This window comes from Condylura cristata, unplaced genomic scaffold, assembly GCF_000260355.1.
Source record: "Condylura cristata isolate star-nosed mole 26May11 unplaced genomic scaffold, ConCri1.0 scaffold00003, whole genome shotgun sequence".
NCBI lineage: Eukaryota > Metazoa > Chordata > Mammalia > Eulipotyphla > Talpidae > Condylura > Condylura cristata.
Window position 1 is genome coordinate 62185231 of NW_004567104.1, and position 16241 is coordinate 62201471.

The window sequence follows — 16241 nt, forward strand, 5'->3', positions numbered from 1 at the left end:
ACAGAGTGGGGAGCAGAACAGGCAGATCTACGAAGTATACTGCTGAGGGGAGCAGCGGGCGGGTCAGAGAGGTCTGCTGCGCCATGTGGTCACCTCCGGGGCAGGCGGGAATTGAACTCATGAAGAAGCGGCTTTAGATTCTCAGTGCTGTGCTTTAACATGTTGCGTCACCAGGGAGGGCCTGATTGAATCCTTTTTTAAAGATTTATTTATTTATGCATATAGAACTGGGGTATAGGCCAGAGGTGCAGTTGAGAAGCTCTATATTTAAAAGAAGACAGGTATTAAATAAAGTCACTGGTGAATTATCTTACCACATAAATGGACAAATTCAAAGAATACAGCTGTTCTTTCTTTCTTTATTATTTTTTTATTATTTTTTATAACAGTTTATTTTTACATCATTTTGTACATTTTTTTTTCCCATCTCAATTGTAATCCCTGTGGGTTTCCCATCATCGAGTCACCCGTGTGCCATCACCATAGTCCGGTGCACGTCCCCCCCATTTTCTATTCCATTCCCCACTCCACCCCCACAAAATGTCTCTGGTATATGACTGTTCATTATTCTTACTATTTTCTCACCTGGTCCATTATACTCCTGCTATGAGCGAAACCATCCAGTATTTTTCTTTCTCTTTCTGGCTTATCTCACTAAGCATGATCTTTTCCAGCTCCATCCAAGCTGAAATACAGCTGTTCTTAATAGAGAATGTTTCATGTGTTTGCTTCCAGAATCACACATATCAGCTAATACATGTGTTGCTTGAAGAATCACCTATTTCAACTAATGATAGTTGAACTAAACTATTAATGACATTTAGGGAGGTACCTATTTCAATAACTCATGAGAAGTAAAACCATAGACTGGTATCCCAAGTATGCAGTTTTCTGTTAAAAATATTGGGAGGTCTGAATTTTTCATCACACAGTGACTTGGGGATTGGTATATTGCTAAGAACTACTGTTTAATATATTGGGTTTTATTTGATAATTTCACAATCCAGAGAGTTTAAAAATGTTCACATATCAAAAGAATCCACATGTCAATGTCTATTTCCTGAGAGATTCTAATTCAGGAGTATTTGCTGCTCTGGGAACAAGACCCAAAATATCTAACCCAACTGATTTCAGGTCATGCCTCTCTAGCTATTTGGTGTTCTCTAGTAGTGCCAGTCTCCTTTACTGCTTTTAACATGCTGAGTGTCTCTCTGTTAGCAGGCAGAATTAGGAGCATCATGGGACCCCCAAATCTGCCTGCTCTAAATGAGTTCTACCATCTGCTGCATAAATACAAAACAGACTCTTAGTGCGTAAGATCTTCAATAGAAAAAAACCTTTTACAATTAGTGTGCAATAGAGAGCAGAGAGATAATATAGTTGACGTAGGTACCCATGAAACACCCAAATTTACCAAACCCCTTGTGGGTAAATGCTCACTCATACAGAGTTGGCCCAAAGCAGGGCCACTTAGTCCCTAAAGCTTGCCAGACATCTTATGGTGAGGACCCATAGGGAACGGGCAGAAAGGGCCAGGCAAAGCTGAAAAGAGCAAAATCAAAATACAAGTCAAAATAAAGGCTTCCATTGTCAACCTCCCATGGGTCTCTACCCATGTCTCTTCCTAAGTATCTCCTTCCAGGCCCCCAAGTCCCTGGTCCCAATGTAAGGTTAAGAAGCATACATAACTATTTCTTCACACGTCTGTTTGCTCATATGCCTCCTCCAAATCTTCTTGGTCTCCCTTCCTTTTTTTTCTTCCTTCCTGCCTTTTCCAAGTCATTTTTTAGTTTCTCTGTTCTTCTCAGCCTACCTCCCCTTTCTTTGTGTGGGGCAGGGAACTGGGAACCTCCACATTCTGTGGATATCACACTGTTACTTTTCTGGCTGGGATCTCTCAGACAAGCTATTCCTACTCATGGAGAAACTGTAGGCTGCTCTCCCCATGGGTTGGGCTTTTTTTTATTTTTCAAATCTCATGTCATATATCATCTTCTGGGGAACTTTGCTCTTGGCCTATTCTGACTATGACTATCCTCGCTAAGGAGGAACTCTCTCTTCATTTGTATGCTGATTATTCAGTGTCATATCATATAATCCTTATAAAATTCAAATTTATAAGTATATATTTAGCACCTGGAAGATGTGTAGCATTTTTGTTGAATAAATTTTGTCTTTCAAACCTTAGAAAGCTCAAAGGGAAAAAGAATGTTTGTTGGAAACATGCACAGGTTAAAGACCAAAGGACTACTTATTATACAATGTTGTCAATTTCTACTTCATTTTATGAGTTATTTCAGAAATCTCATTTTGAAATAGGTCTCTATAATTAAATTATTTATATCTTCAAAGAACAGTTGCCAGTTTATTGCTAGCTTCAGTGGTTTATCTTTCAAACTAAATAATTTTCCATTTAAGCCTATGGAAAACTTAAAGCTCTCTAGAAATACTGTCATGTTCTAACTTTAATCAACTGTTTTTAAAAGTAAAATATAGGCTAAGAGGGCTATATTATTCCTAAATTGAAAATATTTCACAAACAGCTGTTCAAAATGGAATTACCCTCACCTTTGTTAACAAAGCTATAATACCTTAAATATCTCAATTATATGCTTTAAATTATTAATTAGAAATTGAGAAGTGTGAGCCAATGGTCTGGATTCCTAGCAAAAGATTTGAATGTGAAGCTTTGTTTTGAAGATTATATTGACTAAGATCTATCTTTTTATAGATTAATTTATTTATGCATACAGAACTGGGAGAGGCCAGAGGTGCAGGTGCGATGAGAAGATTCACAGAGACAGAGAGGGGAGCAGAGCCGGCAGACTGACAAAGCACACTGTTGAGGGGAGCAGCGGGCAGGACAGGACTGAGCCATGTGGGTCACTCTGGGGCAGGACTTGAACTCATGCTGAAGTGCCTTTAGCATCTTAGTCCTGTGCTTTAGCCCACTGTGCCATCAGGGAGGGCTGACTAAGATCTATTTTTTACAAATCTATACTGACACGGATTTTCTTTGATTAGAGAACAAAATAGCTATTTAATGGGTTTCACTTACAGTGCAGGTCAGCACTGAAAATGTATAAAGTTTTCATCACCTACTTAACACATACTATAACTTTATTTACAGTCCTATGATTTGGGCACACATAAACATTATGTTTATTGTTTCAGTTTTTAAAAAGCATACTTTAAATGATTATTTTGTAGAAATTCATTAATTTAAATTACTACTTTTGCAAAAATATAATTCATTCAGTGGTAAAGTAATGGCATATTATTGGCTATAGTTCTTTAATGTTCCTTCCTTGTAGAAAATATGTGTTCTATCACTTGATAGATGAAAACTTGAACTATTTTCTTTTAAAAAATAAAAATCATATATTTGCCCTATTTGTTCTTCAATTTTTTTTTAAGATTTATTACTTATGTATACAGAACTGGGGTATAGGCTAGAGGTGCAGGGATGGTGAGAGGATTCACCAGAGACAGAACGGGGAAAAGAACAGGCAGATTAACGAAGTACATTTCCTGGAGGGGAGAAGGGGGTGCGTCAGGAGAGTTCTGCTGTGCTATGACGGTTCAAGGAACCAGGGAGTGCTCCTGTTCTTCAAATGTGAAAGAAAAATACATTATGGGAAAATAGCTAGAGTTTCTGTCCTTGAGGATATCCTGAATTCCAAATAAGTTGGACAGAATGTGAAGGTTAGTCCGTTTTCCACCTTCTAAGCTTGTCACTTATATAAAAGGAAGTATGATGGAGTCAAATATAAAATCTTAAGAAATAGTTAAGTACCAATTCAGGATGCAGCTTCTTTGTCATAGTTTTAGGATGTAGTGTACAGATTCAGGAACATGGAAATGCAGGAGCATTAAAACCAAAACTGAAACGCACTCGTGGAAATTTTAAGTGCCTATGTTAAGTGCCTGAAATCCCTTTTAAATGTTGACAGCCAACCACTTGAGATGAACTTTCTGCTTAAGTGATAGCATTATGAATGGCCGACTGACCTTTCTCCTAAAATGGTTTTCCTAGTTCATTCCTGTGTCATCTGATTTGCCATCAGAGGCTCTGCCTACCTGTCTCTGACCTTTGCACTCCAAATTTATTATGCTCATTGAGGCCCAGACTGAGCATGACTCAAGCAAGTCTTTTGTGAATGTGGTGTTTACTCAGTCTGAAAAGGTGGTCAGGTCAGAGAGAACCAGGACAGAGTTAGATGTGTTCACTGGTAGACAGCAGCACCAGAAACAAGGCAGCACAGCTGAGGACTCTCTTCAAGCCCATAACCATCACAAGCTGAGATCTGGAGAATTATGTCTGCTTGGCAGTGACAGTCTATCTGGAGACTTTGGCATTGGGTTCATCGGCCTGTCTTTATTTGTACACTTTATCACAAAAGCATCCCTTTCTGGTTGGAAACATTTTGGGCTCCTTAGAACTCTGGGAGTACTTTCACATTTCAGATCTTATCTAGATAATGTTTGAGAAAAGTTCAGTTTTAGAAACTATATCTTGTCAATCAAAAGATAATTTCAAAACAATAGTTGTAATACTTTACTGAATGGTGATAGAGAAGCATAGAATGAAAAACATGGAAACAAAGTTTGAAATTGTATTTTTCTAAGTCTGAAAAATTTTCCCAAACTCCAAAATTTCAGAATCATGTGACTTACATAAATGGCAGTCTTGTTGATAAAGCAATCCACAATGATTTCAATTTAAATTATTCTCCTTGCATGGAAAGGGCAGAACATATTTTGAATAAGAAGTATATTTTAAAATGACATCTGAGAGATGTGAATTGAACTCTTCTTAAAGACCTTTATTTATTACAAGCTTTGGGATATCAAGAGACTATATAAATTGAAATGTTTAAAATTGATATGAAAAAAGGAGATAATACTAGTTTATAAAATAAAGGTACAAAATATGCTTAACTTAAAATATGCTTGGTGTTGTATAATAGTTTATATTGAGCTTTCAAATAACTTACAAATATGAGATAATCTAATTTTTGTTACTTGAAATTAAAATGCAGTTTTAGTGTAAGTGGAATAAACAAAGAACATAATTCTTTTGTGTATTGACCTATATTTTGTGTAACAAAACTTCCAAAAGCAGAAATATTTGTAATTTTGAGGTGAGATAAGATTAATAAAATAAAGAAGTTTATTGAGCGATAAGAGGAAGGTGGCATTTGAAATAATTCCATATGCTAATGTGAAGATAGTGTTTTTGGTATGTAAATTTTTCCTGAAATATCAATGACTGTCTAATGTCTTTCTCACATTAAAGTCAATATAGAGAGAATCCTTCCTATTTATAAGGTTTGCATTGGGAGAAAAAAAATTTTTAAGCACCACTTTGACAAAGATTACAGTTTTATTTTAGGTTGTATCCTATGTTTACTTTAAATGTCCATGTGCACTAATTAGAAAGAAAACAATTCACCAGGAGCTACATCTCACACAGCCCTGCAAATGGTATGAGCTTTTCCCCAGGATCCATATTGTCCTTGGACTTGGCTGTTGTATTATACTTTAAATGGAATTGATTGTGTGGTTGTAATGAAAGTAACAGATTGATTTCTATCCAGTGTTACAAAGAGTAAATAGAAAAATGTTCCTGTCTTGACCTGCATTCATAACGATGGGATTTGCTAGCTTTAGACCCAATTCTTAATAAGAGATAAGATGCAAATGTAATAAAACTGGCTTGAAAGTTTAAGGATCTTTTCAATGCTCATCAAAGATGTTTCTTGTTGCATTTAGATGTGTGGTATTGATTAGATCACAATCACCTAGGAAATGCTACTCTCTTTAAATGCTATTCATAATTTATCATGTAATTAGCATTCATATGGGCTTTTATAGACATATTAAGATTATTGAAGTGGAGGTTATAACACAGTGGTATACTTTTTAATTGTCTTTAAAATTGAACTGCCTTTTTTAGTTATTTAAGTGAATGATGATGGTTTAACTTCAGATTTATTCAACTGCTTCTTTATGGTTAACAAATATTTTTGACTGTGGAGTAAATTTTTACAGTGTAATATATTAAGAAAGGTGAAATACTAGTATATTGTAGTATATTATAGCTGCATTTTTTTTTCTGAAGGACAATTCCTGCTGAATATTCATTCAGAATTACCTTATCACTTATTAAGACATAAAATGCTTGTTTCCAGTCATAAATTCAGTTATTTTCCTTCAATGTTTTCCTTAATAATTCAGAAGATAATCAAACGAGTATGATAATTACAGTTTTACTCTAGTCAGAACACTATAAACCTCTTTTGTTATTTGCTCTTTAATAAATAAAACTCCAGCCAATAAACAAGGGTTTAAAATATAAGGTACAGTTGGTAGCTTCACTTTGCTATCAATAAGGAATGCAGATAAAAAAGAAAAAAACAAAATCTAACAATTCATTTGTGAGCAACAGTTTCTTCACACATTATGTGACTTTTTTGAGATTTGTTTTATGTTTTGGGTAAAACAGTTTACTATAATGATGCCTAGATGAGACAAAACAAAACAAAACAAAAATAAAATAAAAAAAAAAAAACAACTAACACATTTGACTGTCGTTGTTTCTCAGTTGTAGCTTCCAAGAGCTCTCCATTCTTCCCAACCCACTTGATACCCTGCAGGTTGTGCAGACAATTCACAGGAAAAGCTTAGACATCGAGCTTGCACGCTTCTTGACTCCATTTTAAACCTTTTGTTCACACCAGGGTGGCATTTTTTCACACCACATGTGGCAGTTTTGACTCCTATCCAACTTGTCTTATAAAATCAAAGTCTGTGATTTTTTTTACACTCACAGCGCTGCTTCCTGCACTGCTACTGCTGTTTGTCTCTTTTCCAGTGATTGGTGCAGAAGTTTACAACAAAATGTGTTTTAGAGAAGAGGAAAAAAAAGCAAGGTGAAATGTTCTGGTCTGAAATACAGGGGAGAAATTTTGAACAAAACAAAGGTTAACTCTGCAAAGATAGTACATGAAAATCAAACACATTTTCATGTTTTTTTTTTATTTTTGCAATATTATAGTGAATAGTCAACTTAATTTTTTAATATATAGTGATGTCACTTTTAGTTGCATTTTTTTTAAAACTGTCATGTAATTAGAAGCAGTGACATCCTCAGACAAATACAATTATTTCTCATAATACTTTTATATGCAATGAGTACAAATAATTTTATCTTTAGATGTGAGCTTTCATCAATAAAATTTATTGCTTAGAAAATTAATACTTTGAACTGTAGCATTTAAAGAATTTCTGTGTCTACTTTATCAGCCCTAAAAGTTTGCTTCCTTCCTGTATGTTTAATTAAAAATATAGTTCACGTTCTTTTCCTATCTTCCAATAAAAGTTACATGAATATTTCAAATACATTACATGGAACAATAATTACGAATGATAACAGTGGTGGAAATTTTTACTAAATTCAAAGGGAGGATGCATTGGCATGTTTCTTCAGGGATTGTTAGGGAAGCTATAAAGTGTACAAATAAGAAATCCTTGTAGGTGATCTGGCAACAATAAATAAAGACATATATTTCCCTTTGAATTTCTTTGCTTGTTTAAAGTTACCTTTCATTTGTACTAACAAAAGCACCTAAGTTATGTTCTAAAAAATATTCCTTAAATATTATTTAATTCAGTATTTTTTTTTGTAGTGAGTGTGGGATATGGTTTCTATTTGTATCAACAACCAGTAATTGAATGCATTCTTATATTTTCTGAAAATTTTAAACAATAATATTTTTACGTTTAAATCACTGTTTTGAACAGTATAATTCATTCAAAAATAAGACAAACATCAGTAATAGAAGGAAATCTATACTGCAGTAATGAGTATTTTTAACAGTGTTAACAAATTTTAAGACAAAAGAATTTTAGTGTAGATCTTATTAAATTTAAGGTATAAAGGCAAATTAAATAATGATGTCATTTTAGTTGCTGCTATATATGTTAACGATTAATGAATTAGTTGATATGTAGAAAAGAAGCATTTTTACTTTAGGGAAAGATATATAAAAGAAGTAGTTGCAGATATAGTTTTTATGCCTTCTTCTAGGAAATAACTATATAAACCCAGTGCATCTCAATTATTCATTACAGTGTTTGAAATATGGCATGGCTTTGTTATACTGAGAAATACTTCAGTTTAGAGTTTAATTTTTTGCACTTTTGGAAATAATAAATGATTAACAAGAACATAGCAGAGAAAAAGCACTTTGATATAAGTTCTGTAATGCTAGATGAGCTCACAGCAGAAAACAGCTTACTTTTTCTTGTATACATGGATAGCTATTTTAGCTACAACTTCTATAAAGTAAGAGAAAATAAGGCAAAAAGGAAAATATTCTTAAGAAAAAACTAACTCCAATTTGTTAATGTAAATGAAATTTACATTCTGTCAAGCAAATGGAATACAATGGATTTTGTTGCCTGGAGTTTCCTTATGATACACAGATATTTATCAGGAACAATTTTGCCAGTCTTTTAGTTAACTTAAAATCTAGCTTCATTAGAAAGAGAAAGGGAGAATTATATTTGAATTAAAAATTATAAAGAGCAAATAAAGTCCTTGTCTTTAAAAGCAAAACAGAAGCTCAAAAGCAAGTAAAATATCTAAATAAACACATATCTATTTAACTGAAGTTTGGCATTAATCTCTCATATAAAATTAAACAGCATCTGGAAATCTAACAAACCAATGACAAACACAGAATAATTTATCATCTAAAGAAATGTAAATTCAGTTTATGAAAGAAAATTTACCTACTTTTGCAGCTCAACTGTTTGTTGAAAAAGTATGCATTTATTTCATATGCATGCCAAAGAATGTAGATAGACTTAACTCATCATTTTTCATTATCTAGCATAGAAAAACTCCAACTTTTATTGCATTAAGTTTCCTATTTCCTCCCTCCCTTCGTATTCCCTCCTTTTCTTCAGACTTTCTTCTGTCCAGCGGGTCTTCTATTTGTGGTGAATAAAATAACCCCCCCCAAAAGACACACAAAATACCCACTTCCCTGCTGAAGAGCAATAGGTTTTGTGCCTTTGGTGTGTCCTTATATGTTAATAAAATCAGCTCAGACATTCTGCCACCAAATTCAGCTTGGAAGTAATCCTCTGCTACTTAAAGCTGGTTGAAAAGAGTACTCATTGTGAATTATGTTTCATCTGTCACAATAACCTTCTTTATTCTGTCATGGACCTCCCCTTTGCTTTGCCTGTGGCAATTAGAGAAAATAGGTATGTCTTGAAGTATGAGATAGTGGTTTCTTAAAACAAAACAAAAACTGATGACATGCAATGCTTGCAAAGCAGTATCTTGAAGATAGGCATTATAAGACATTTGGAAGTGATTCTGATTTTCTAAGGGCTCAGTAAAAAACATTCTAGAATGAGCAGGTGCAGAGTTGCATCGGTTATTGTTGACTGAAGTTATTGATAACAAGCAATGAATTGTAATCATATTAAAAATGAAATATAAACAACATATTCTCATATTCACATAGATTTTCTAATTAAATAATATCATAAGATATGTACTGTAAAGCATAAGTATTTATTTTATATACCAAATCACAGCAATGAATTTATATACCTTTAATTATATTTCAGTACTCCATAATAATATTTCCACAAATGTTTTAAAGGAGAAAAACAAAGAAAAGCTTTTCCATTAACAGCACTTATCAAACAAATTTGTTTAACTTAAAATCAATGTGATTATTTGATTTACTTACTCTTACAAATCACTGAAATTACCTTGAGGCAGTTCAAGTTCACCTTTCTGGAATTAAATCTGTTAAATGATAGACATCCTAGTCATCTTCTTAAAAAGATAACTCAACTTTTGGCATAATAGTATATAGCACAAGCTAGACCACGCCAATTACAAATGAGTTAAGCTAGACAATCTTAAACAGCTACAAAAGAAAAAGTACTCATAGTTATCAGAAAATCAAACGTTCCTTCTGATACCAAAAGTGAGTCACTGCTACTGCAGTAACTCAGTCATAATAGTTGGTTAAATAAATGCATATAAATAATTTAAACTAACCCCAAATTCACAAAGTCTGAAGAAAAAAAATCTTGAATCTGAAAGGAAACCTTTTGGCCCTCCGCACAGGTTGGGCACAAAAGTGCTTGCTAAGCTATCTATTTCACACATGCAACGACAGAAGGTTCGATATTCATTCGATCGATGAGTGAAAAGGCACAATGGCAAAATCAGACAGACTTCTTTTCAAATACAGATCTCCAGTGTCCCTCCACAGTCTACAGATGCACGGCTGGTGGTGTGGCTCAGACGGAGCAAGGGTTACATCAAGGCTGCTCTCTGGACTGTGCAGAGTCTAGCCCAGTGACCTGCAGCATCATGCCCTTTGAAGAAGAGGCAAGTTCGGTTATGATGAAGAAAAATCAAGGCGTACCCCTTTTCACAATAGGGAGCAGCTCGAGGCTGCAAAGAGGTAAGCAGGGGTAAGAAGAAAACGGCATCTGCTTCCATGGTTACAGGCCAACTATGAGAACCTTGCTTTTCAAGGGAGTCTGTTCTCAGGCTCCCTCACAGGGTATGTCATGCATTATAAGCAAAGGCAGGTTGAGCTGAAATCCACATAGTTATTTCAGAGTAAAATGATACGGAGCACATGGCTGGCAGAAAAAAAAGAAAAGTCACATGACTGAGAACAGACTTAGGCTATTTCAGAATAGATCTTTTTTTCCTTATACTAGTTTAAATAAAGACATAATTGATATAAAACCAAAAGCGGTGATGAACATGACTTTCATTTCTTAGGCTTGTATGTGAGTAGAGGTCAAGGGTCAAGATAATACTTCCCCCTCCCTGCCAGGTCCATGCAGCTTCTTGTTAAAATAGCTTTATCATGCAGAGCATTTAAAAATATCTCCCTTTTTTTTTTTATAGGACTGTAACTTAATATATCACGGAATATATACTGTTGTGAATCTCTCTTTCTGATTATGTTTGATTTCCTGCTATGAATTTTCCCATGTTTATGTTCATTTCCATGGTTAGGTCTCACAAGGAGAGGTAGGGGGTTTGGTGAGAAACTTCTTTGGTGTGCTGTTACTGTTCTAAGCAAAGTGCGTGTTTCCTCTGTCTTTTGAAATACATACTTTTTAGTGAATTAAAATCTGTGCCAAAACCATGAGCATCTGACTATAATTGTTTTCTAATTTCTGCCCTTGTATTTTGTTCACTGCTCACTGGTACATTAATCGGTGTAAACTTAAATGTAAAAGTTTATTCTTCTCTGTGAAATGTTTATTAAAGTTGAATTCTGTAATCTCATCCAGAACCAACTGATGCTATTTGATTAAAAATTTGACAAATGTGAAGTGTAGTATATTCTGTATTATTGGGGATGCTTCCATAATAATAACCACACAAAATGTGGAGATATGAATAATTAACATAGACAAAACATTTCTCTAATAATATTTCATAACTGAATTTTAGAAGATCTCATCTTTGGTTATGTTCCAATGGCATAAGAGCTATAAATGGTCAGTGCAGTTTATTCTTTGACTAATTTTTTGTTTGCAAGGGTATTGTTAAAACTAGGAAGCAAAAAAGGAAATAATAGACCAAACAACTCCATTAATTTTTTTCAGTTATATATAAATTTATAATATAAATGAGTACTTTATGACCCTGTTATATGTAGATTCTTTTCAAATACTAAACTTGAAGTAAAATCACTGTCTAGCTTTGCAAATGCAATTAAGTGTCAGTGACCATAAGAGCATCAGTTTTATTCTCTGAATCAAGAAATCAGAAGAGAGTTTTTTGGTGTGTCCCTCGATACTGTTGCTGGATTTGAGTTAGATTCCTGAGTAAATAGATATATGTTGTTTTGTTTCTTTTAGTGTATGGAGATATACTGATCTCTTACTTACATGGTGAGTAAAGCAAGCATATGGCATGAAAATATACTATTGAAGTGTCACTATTTTAGTATGATAACATTTCATACACTGTTATACACATTGAACATATCTTAAGGCAGTCATGTTCTAGTTTCTTTAAATAATTTACATACTGTTGAGATAATCAGCATCAGAGTTTCTTTGATAACAGCAGATCATACTTGCTGCCAAAGGTCAAGTACCTGTTTTTCTTCAGTGGAAAAATCTATTTGTCAGTTCTCTAAAGGAAAACAAAATAAGAAAGCAAATGCACTAAAGTCTACATGCTGCATGAGACAACTTGTGAGTTGTGGTGAAAGGAAAATGAAGCTTTGGTATGAAATCTGTTGTAATAGGTTAATTGGATTCTTGGCTGTTTTTTTTTTTTTTTACCCCCAGCTTATATTTAGCCATTAGTCTTACTCTTTTGTTTTTCAAAAACATACTCATTTTATGAGTATTTATATGTGGACATAAATTATACTATCTTGCCATATGTGAATATACAAATACTTGGAGACATCCTCATAGAATCAGATTGATAGTAATTAAAATGCTATTACTCTAACTCATTAATATGCAGATAGGATATTTAATATTGTGTATTATGCTATTAGTATTGAGCATTTTAGGTTATATTTTCTGATTCAAAGTTAGGCATTCATTGAGTAATCTGCACATTGCATGCAGCATAAGCCCCACTCATATAAGTTATACAAGTTTTTATTATTCCTTAAATTAAATTTTAGAGTAATTTGTGTATTTTGCCTTCCCCATTGTAAAATCAGGAAAAGAAAACTCAAATTAGCTGCCCAATGGTACATTCACCCCTATAAGTTAAATTAAAGGACTGAAACTTTCCAGTGGGTTAGTATTTGTTAGTGTTTTGACTATAGTAGATGCTCAATAAATACTATGTGAATAAACCTGTGATTGTACCAATGAAGCAATTTTCTAAAAATATGAAATATGGCTCTGAATTTCTTCTACATATTCATAGGTGTTTCTCTTTTACCTTTTACTGTATTCATATGAATGCTTTTGTTAGTAATCAGTGATTACTGAATGTCTAGTGTGTGTTCAATGAGACAAGAAGTATGTCACCAGAGCGGAATTTCCCAAATGGGATACAATGAAGTCCTGTTATTCTAGAAAATATTACTAGGTGTTCTGAGACCAAAATAAATAATAAATAAATAAAGCAGGAAATCAAACAAACATGAAAAGGATCTTAAATTGTATTAAATAGAATTTTTTATAGGCTGCTTCTTAGGACATTTGAAAATCTATTGTATGTAGAAGTGTGTGATATATTTCTACCATTTTCCAAAGTTTTTAAATCAATTTTTCATAAAAGACTTATTTATTAAAGCTGGCTGAACCAGCTTGGTTCCACTGATAGTAACTAGCCCTTCTTAAACTCCATTTTTGAAAGATATCATTTTTTTAGTTTGAAATTGGCTATGGGAAGGCTATTTGTATTATAAAGGCCAGGAGATATTACAAATCAGGGCCTTTTCCCTGCCCCTTTCCACATTTATCAGTAAACTGTAACATAAAATGCTCTCTCAATCTACGTTTTGGCTAGTATAACCTCTAGAAAGTAAATTTAGAAGTTGTCTATTCAGTAACCTGTATAAGATACAAAACTAAATCAGTTCTGGAGATTAGACATAAAATAATGACATCACTATGGAAAATCCAATTTTTCTTTAAAGACACTCTGATTTTTCTTTAAAGATTCTACTTTTATAGCACGGAGTCATGTAGTTTATCTTTTTTTTTCTCTAAATTACCTGGATAAAGATCTATATTCCCTTTTTAATCAAAACACTTTTATATTATGACATATAATTAATTAATTCTAAGTGAGCTCCTGATAATTAGGTTCTGAAAATTTCCAGACATACTTTAAATATATCTCTAACTTAAACTAACTTCATTATCATTGAATTTTTATAAAACTGAGATTTATCTTGGTGTAATTAAATGTTTGTATTGCATATCATCTAAACTCAGATATATTATCAAAGGCAAAAACCCAGTTAATCTCAAAAGGTTTTGATTATTAGGAGGAAACCAAAATTAGAAAATGTATGAATGGGTAAATTGAAATTCAAATATTTGACTGACAAGCCTCCTAGTTTCTAATTAAGCTTTTACATATTAAATTACTATAAGTAAAAACTCTAAATATGGATGGCTTCTAAATATAGTCATTTATATAAATAATAAATGACTTAGAATCATGAATGGAGCTTGATCTTGGTCTCACTGCTTGAAGAAATGAGTACTGTGATGACATTTTTTGAAGGGCCACTGGAAACCACTTTATGACCCTATGTGAGATCATTTATATTATTTTCCTGATTTACATTCCCAACCACATGCACCCAAACCACTATATGCACATCAGCTTATATAGCCATCAAATTAATTCATCAATTTCAGTGTCCGCTTATGGGCCAAGTATAGAGCTATTCATAGAAAAACATGATTAATCAAACCTGATTAATATCTAGTCTCTGTTGCTGTGGAGCTTACTGTCAAGTGTGAGAAGAAAGCACCTTCAACATGCTGTTATTATGATAGAAAATCATCTGAATATAACTTTGTCTATATTAATCTAATATACAACTCTTCCACGAGTGCCAGGAATTCTCCAAGTTTAATTCCAGAATCTCATACACATTTTCGATACTACCTCATCACATAATAGGTTTGATAAATCCATAGTTCCATACTCACAAATATAATAATGAACCGTTAAGCCAAGATGGCAAGGAAATGACTTAATTCAGTTCTAAGAGTAAGGGAAGACAGGGAAAGTAGAGAAACTAGCTGCACGTCTATTTATAAACAAGGAAGCATTTCACATAAAAAGCCAAGAGTCTCAAAGAATACATCACCATTATCATAAGGAAAGCACCATCAATTCTAAATCCAATTTAAATTCTCATAGACATTCAACTTGGCATACTCTGCATGCATTAAGTGCATATGTATGAAATATGTGTTTGAATACTCACTGAATAAACTATTTCTTTAGTTGGAAATACCATTTGAACATGCTAATATTATACTTCTGAGAACTCTAAAGCTAACCAAAAGTAAAAGATTCTACTCTGCCAGCAAATTGACTATATTAGGCATACATACATGATTTTTACACTGGAAAATTCTCTTTTCTAGGCCATATAATATCAAACTTTTTTTTTGTTCTTGTTCCAACAGTACTTTACAATTTTAAAGATATATTATGAAAAATATTTATGCATGAAAAATTTTCAAATTCCCATTGATGTTAGGTATTTAATGAAAATGGTTTAGCTTTGGATAAATTTATAAACACTAATATCTTTTGGTCTTAAAAAGAAAAAGTCCTTTCATATGTTTTTCTAAGAATTTGTCACTCCTTGATAATACAAAATGTTTCCTTTTTTAATATCTATGTAAAAAATTTAATTTGAGCTTCCCTGGTAGCCTAGGAGTTAAGTCTCAGTACTGTCACTATACGGCCTGAGTTCCATCCCTGGCCAGGGAGGTGACCCACTGGGCACAGTAGACCTCTCCTGTCTTGCCTGCTGCTCCCCTCAGTAGTGCATTCTGGGAGGTCTGCCTGTTCTGGTCCCCACTGTCTCTAGTGAATCCACCTACTCTTACACATACCTCTAGCTAGATCCCAGTTCTTCTATGCAAAAATTAATAAAATTTTAAAAATATTTTAAAAATGAATAGATAAAAAAATGGAACCTCTCCAATCCTAACTCAACTCTTCTGCCTTTTAAACCAGTTTCTCTCTGGAATAATCTTCTTTTCTAATTTTCCCTTCCTTTTTATCTACTTACTTTCTATCTACAATTACTAGGATAAAAATTAGTAAATTAGAAATAACTAAACAGAGGATAATGGGAAAATTTTAAATACATACAGACATTCTAACCCAGCAAAATCATAGAAGTCAAGTATAAACTTTGACCTGAACCTTCAAATACTTTTTAAGAAATGGTTAAAGCTTTAGAAAATAGAAATTAAAGATCTTCTGAAAGCAATATGAACTTCTCCTGTTCATTCTTTTAACTGAAGCATAAGGGCATACGTTTGTAATAAGTAACATTAGGCTTTGTTATCGCCTAAACATTTTATTCTCTGAAATAAACTCTTCAAAATTGTTGTTAATTTTTACTAACATAACATCACCAAAAGCAGTTGACTTTAATTAGTAACAGCCTTTCTACTTTTGTTGAAAGTCTTTTCTACTCAGCTACCGGGTG